Genomic DNA, 6,847 nt, shown 5'->3' on the forward strand with positions numbered 1-6,847 from the left:
GATCGCAATTGTTGAGCCGTGCTCTGTGAAAATTGTTGACTGCAGTATTAAAGTGCAATCTAAGACAGCGCAATCCAAAAGCAAATCATATATTGTTTTTGCCTCAGTATAATTTTTAATCCTTACCCTATGATTGTAATCTCAAGCACATCACAAATTACGTTGAAGTACCCCCTATCCCAGTGGTGGCGAACCTATGGCACGGGTGCCAGAGGCGGCACTCGGAGCCCTCTCTGTGGGCACGCGCGCCGTCGCCCCAGTCCTAGGCCTTCAGCTGGGTTTTATAAAACCTTTCGCTTTAGGCCTCCGCCGCCGTGTGCAAAAAAAAAAAATGTTCAAGCAATGAGTCAATTTCAACTTCTTGTGGGAAAAAAAAAAGATCTTGCAAAGTTGGAATTGATTGATTGAACTTTTTAGTCCCACCCAGTCTGCCGTTACCACCGCAGCCACGCCCACCCAATGGGCCACGCCCACCCAATGGGCCACACCCACCCGGCACCCGACAATGCATAGGTGGGTTTGGGGTTGCAGTTTGGGCACTCGGTCTCTAAAAGGTTCGCCACCACTGCCCTATCCCTTCTCTGCTTTGAAGTGCGGCTGTTTCATTTTGTAAAAATTAAGAGCGGGCCACTGAAATGCCACTCAGCCAAAAGTTCAATTGAACAGGCAAGAGAGATGGAAGGCAACCCATTTCTGAGGAACATGTTCTCCAGGTCTGTGTCTTTTCCAAATCATTTTTAAATTGAATAGGGACGGGCATTCCCGTAAATCACCGCTCAGTTCTTTTTATTTTCTGCCTTATAATCTCAAGATGTGCCACTAGAGAGCACTGTTGGAAAACACTTTTCCTGGAAAAGAAAAGAAAAAAAAACATTTAGGGGATGATTTTAGATACCTGTTCACAAGTTTCATTCAGCTGCACACAGCTTATTTGTGAATAAATAAGCACAGGATCTCACAACTGCTTTTCCTTCCTCTTTTCTGCCTTAAAACCACATCAGTAAGCATGCAGCTTCTAAGTGTGTAGGTGTGTGTGTGTGAAGAACTTAAGCATTTGCGCTAATTTAAAATGGGTGCAGATTTCCATTGAAAGCAGAAGGCTTTAAATCAGCAGCTCCACCATGTATCTTGCTGTATAGAAAACTTTCCTGTATAGAAAATTGGTAACACCTTGCAAACATGACAGGAAACCAAAGTCAAAAGCAAAGGCAGATGGGCAATTCTTAAATAGGATAAATAAAATAAAAATCTTAAATAAATAACAGAAAATGGCAATTGGTTAAAATCGGCAGCTCCTTACTGCAGTTTTTAATGGTTAAATTCCGTTTTATTGCAGAACGGCTGTTCTTTTAACATAAAAGATGTGATAAGAAATGTTTTTACACAAATGGATAAAGTGCCCTGATAGGGTTTGCTCAGAATGGCTTATTATTGAGGGATTTAATTCAGCCATATATAAAAGACCATAGATTTTTGTCCCCTGATATATATGACTATAACTCGACAATGGATCTCAGCCTAAACCACAGAGTTAAAGCATAAACATAGATTTTCGCTCTTGGAAGAATTTCTGAAGGCCGATGTTCCCGGGAAAAAAAAAATCTGCATTCTTTCCAAAAAAAAGAAGCCCTTACTATTAAGGGAGAGGTAATTAGTCTATATTAACAGCCTTGCTCCAATAACCAGCATCTCTCGGCACTGGGATTTGGGGTACCAGAACATTGGAGGGGAGCACATGTTCCTTCTAAAATGAAGCTGCTGCTTCGACAGCAGATGCTGAAGGAATATGAAGGCTGGGTCACAAAATGGCCGTGTTCAGACAGCACCAGCCTCATTTTAATGTACCGTGTCCAAATGCAATCCTCTGCTTAGTTTGTGGTTCAGCGTGTCACATACATGAACTTTTTTTTTTTTTGCCACAGTTGTGAAGCAAAAGACTTCACTAATTCAGCTCCCCCCATCAACTTAGCTTGTTGGAAGCCAACGGAGGTTTGCAAAAGGGCAGTCCCACAATGTGGCAACGGTCGAAAATGCACGCTGGTTGCCAAGCCTCTGAATGTTGATCACATCTCCGTGGGGAATGCTGCAACAGTCATTAAATGCGAGGACCAGTCTTAGGCCAATTTTTTCAGAGCCGTTGTAACTTCAAACGGTTATAAGTTGAGAACAACCTGTGTTAAACTGGAATGTGTCCCTTGCTAATCAATCTTAAACTGTTAGTTAACCTGGAAGATAAAGAGTATTTTGTTTACAGAGCAATGGTGATAAATGCATCCTTAAGATTTTTCTGTTACTAATCAGTAGGTTGAAATCATAGTTAAAGCTGCACTTCTATTCCAACTTTCCTCAGAGAACCATCAAACTCCACTGGGATTTACTCCTGAATAGGCAAGAATCATTCTGAAATTATCTTGCAAATCTCATTAGCCGTTTAACCTTCACATTTCACTTCCCACAGCCGTGTTGTCTGTTGCTGTTTGACTGAACTGTGAACGTGTGTGTTCTAATCTTCGAAGTATTTAGGCTTTTTGAATGATTTGAGGAAGACTTGTTGACTGCTTTATCTCCCATTTCATTTTCTTTAATACCCACACAAGCCGAGATCTATACAAAAATGTCATTGTTGCCATGACGTATTACCATATTAAGGACATCAATAATTTCCAAAGCCAGGCCCTCTCTAGTGATTGAAATTTTCGGGAAGGTATCAGCGGCACTTAAAAGATCTGGAGAAGTGACAGATAGTAGAGATTACACTTTAGCAATTTAATTCAGTACCATCAGAACATCAAATAACTCAGCTCTTCTGGCTTGGTATAAGCAATTTAGCTAGCGCACCAGCCTGCCTTAATGGAAATGTACACATATGGGTAAGAAACTTTCCAAATCCAGGAAAAACCTGTATACATATCACAGACTAGTTCACAAATGAATAGTCGGAACTGCTCAGTTGAATTTAAGCTCAGAAATAAACCACAATTTCATCAAAGCTGGACATCGAGACCTTGTTACCCAGGTGTACAGTACTAATTTCAGATTACAGAAACCATATTCCAACATCTTGCTAAGCACAACATTATTTATCCACAGTTTATGGGCAAGCCACCTTCAATTGGGATCGTATCATTTACTCTTTCAAAATCCAGCCACTGAGTTAGGATGATAACTCAGTCACAGTGGGAATGTTTTAGTTGAGTGGGTTCCCAGATTGACTTGTGTTTACACAACACGTTTAACCCGATTGGTAATTAATTCATTAATTCACTGGGACATTATGTTAAATCATCAACCTACCCAATGGGCTGGATCACTCGGCGTAATCAGAAGCCAGGAATCCAATTTAAATCCCTAAGACTGAAGATCTTCCGTTTATACAACCACACCCTCCTGATCTAGCAAGGATTTGCTACATTTAGCAAAGCAGATATTTCTCCTGCTTTGCTGTTACCAGATTCCAAACAGAGAAAACTACTTTTTGGTTTCCAAATATACCGAGGTTGGATTCATACCACCCATTGCTCTATAGTGTGTTGCTTTTGGTTAGGGTTTCAAGTTTGGTGTATTGTAAACCCAACCTGACTTCTGAAGCCACTCTTAATTCCTATAAGACCCCAAGGTTGTGTATGAATTCTTATTTCTAAAAAACAAAGTGGGGGGGAGTGTTCTACACCTGACATTGTAAAATTCCATGGCATAATGACTTCAAGCTTTATTTTCACCCATCAGTTAAAACTGAAATAGATTATAGAGTTTTTCACCGTCTATAAATACAACTCATAAAAAGTTCTTATTACAGAATGCTTTATTAACATCACCAGACAGCCTTACGGGGTGATCTATGGTTGATCGATTTGCCTGAAAGTCACTTTAATATGGAAGAAGAAGATTGTTCCTCTCCAGAAGGAATGACAGCCAATAATAAATCATCGCTCCCATCATCTTACATAGCAATGAAGTTGGGGGCCAACGGATCATGAGAGCCTAAATCAGAATGCGATCCGATTTTCTTTGTGAAATTGAAAAATGAAAAATTTCTACCAAGCATTCTTTGCGCAGGTCGGAAAATACAAACATCATTAGGGAGGGCTGAGCTGAAACTTCACGTAACTTTTTTCATAAGCCGGTTCGTGCATTGTTTTAAAAAAGGGACCCTTTAAAAAAAAAATATTACAGGTGGTCCTTGACTTACAACCATTCGTTTAGCCACTGTTTGAAGTTAAAATGGCATTGTGGGGGGGGGAAAGACCGGTCCTCACATTTATAATCAAAGTTTGGGCACTTGGCAATCAACATGTGTTTATCATAGTTGCTGCATCCCAGGCTCACCTGATGCTGTTTGTGAGCTTCCCAGCCAGCTTCCAATAAGCCAACTCAACAGAAGAAGCCAGAACAGTTAACCACCATGTGTGGTTCACTTAACGGCTGCTGTTGACAAGCGTGCCAACGTAAGGGTGTAAAGTTGAGCGTATAACACACTTAAACCCCTTTCTTTCTTCTGGCCCCAATTCTACCTGCATTTCCAGCATCTGGCATTTCTTTGTGTAAGTGGGGGCGTGTTTGTTTTTGCTAGCCTCACTTTCGTTCGCTCAGTTGTTTCCTATTGTTTTCAGTTGAGGGAATGGTGATCAACTGATTTATATTGCCCTTCTTTCCTTTCACTAAATTGTCAGCTTCAGTCCCAAGTTAGAACTGAGCTGGAACTAAGAAGAGACTAGACATTCACCTGTCTGAGACCGTATAGGTCACGGGTAGGCAATCTCGGCTCTTTTATGAATCATGGACTATAGGTTCTCCTGCTTGAGCAGGGGGCTGGACTAGAAGACCCCCCAAGGTCCCTTCCAGCTCTATTCTATTCTAGATCCCTTTGGCTTCATAGCGCTCTCTGTGCTGTGTGTGAGATCACCCATATGAGTAATCCATAAAGAAGGAGTTACCAGTTGAGTATAAGGTGAAAAATGTATTACCAGAAATTAATATTCAGGAAATATTCACAGTCACCATTAAATATATATATATATTTAAAAAAAACCCTAGTCCCTAGATAATATTTTAAATGAAAGCATATTTTTAATAGGCAATAATCTTTGGGCAGTGTAGAACATTTCCTGCAGATTAGTCACTCCTCCACAAGAATGAAAACATTTGTCATAGCAATAATTACTACCAAATACATTTAGCCAGATGGAGCTTACTAAACTTTAGCCATGATTGTAAAAGACCCTGAGTGTTTTGTGGTGGAGAATACACCTTGTTAGAAAGTTCCAACTTCAATTCTTATCCACCTGCAGTTAAACCAACAAAAAAAATAAAAGGATCAATTAATCGATGGCAGGAAAGACCATATCTGCCCAGTGTTTTCTAGCCTGTCAGGAGAGAAAATCCAGAACTGGGTGGACAATTAAACATAATTAATCGAGGGATGGTCTGCACGTACAGTGTACGTGTTTAGCATGATAAATTACATGGCATTCCTTCACTTTTAACTTCACAGTATCCTTATGACATTAGTTCAGTGTTTCTCAACCTTGGCATCCTTAAGATGCGTGGACTTACAACTCCTATCCTGGCTGAGGAATTCTGGGAGTTGAAGTCCACACATTTTAAAGTTGCCAAAGTCGAGAAACACTGCATTAGATTTTGGGAGAAGGTTGAATTTGATTTACTCACATCTCAGCCATGGGACCCTCTTGGCTGGCTCCAGTTAACATCTGGAGATATTAAGGATTGAGCTAAGAATGTTCCTGCTACGCTTATTAGGACTGTAAATTCAATATTTCCTTCCCCACATTTACTCAAAGAAAGCAAGGTGGAGTTATAACCCAAGGATGTGCCATTCTGATTTTTTTTTCTTGAAGTGTTTTTTTAAAAAAAGAGTCCAGCTATATATTTTGATAATGGGATGGTGCTTTAGAAACAGAGACAAATCTTCCTCCAATTTATCTCACTAAAGAGCTTTGTTAAGGTTTTGATTTTCCCTTATCTTAACACAACAAAGCCATTTAGTGCTGCCTTATCAAGTGTAACTAATTAACAACACAAATAGATATTGTTTGCTATAATCATTTTGTATGCAGCATCTTGAATGCTGAATTAGCAGTTCCACGTTGGTGCACTCACTTGATGTCCCGTGTAGATTTTCGGTCTTCAATAGCATCACACATTCGTAGGAGTTAATAATGCTGGGAAATTACCTCTTCCTACAGAACCATCAAACCTTCTATGGACATTTCATAAAAATTAAAAGTAGTAGATACTTCCCAGCTAGATGACAAGTGGGTTCAATAATCTGTTTGAATCAAAATAGCTCAGGCAGATGTTTATCTCCACAGACATGGTTAGCCGTCTTCCTGGGATAAACTGTATAGTATAGGGGGTACCTTGCTCAATAGTAGTAACTGTGAGAGGGACCTCGAAGTCCTAGTGTACAGTCACTTAAATATGAGCCAGGTGTGTGCTGCAACTGCCAAAAAGGCCAACACAGTGCTAGGCTGCATTAACAGAGGGATAGAATCAAGATCACGTGAAGTGTTAATACCACTTTACAATGCCTTGGTAAGGCCACACTTGGAATACTGCATCCAGTTTTGGTCACCACGATGTAAAAAAGATGTTGAGACTCTAGAAAGAGTGCAGAGAAGAGCAACAAAGATGATCAGGGGACTGGAGGCTAAAACATATAAGGAACGGCTGCTGGAATTGGGGATGTCTAGTTTAATGAAGAGAAGGACGAGGGGGGGCATGATGGCAGTGTTCCAATATCTCAGGGGTTGCCCCAAAGAAGAGGGAGTCAAGCTATTCTCCAAAGCGGCGCCTGAAGGCAGGACAAGAAGCAATGGATGGAAACTAG

The sequence above is a fragment of the Protobothrops mucrosquamatus genome, unplaced genomic scaffold, assembly GCF_001527695.2.
Source record: "Protobothrops mucrosquamatus isolate PMUCROS unplaced genomic scaffold, P.Mucros_1.0 scaffold1520, whole genome shotgun sequence".
Lineage (NCBI taxonomy): Eukaryota > Metazoa > Chordata > Lepidosauria > Squamata > Viperidae > Protobothrops > Protobothrops mucrosquamatus.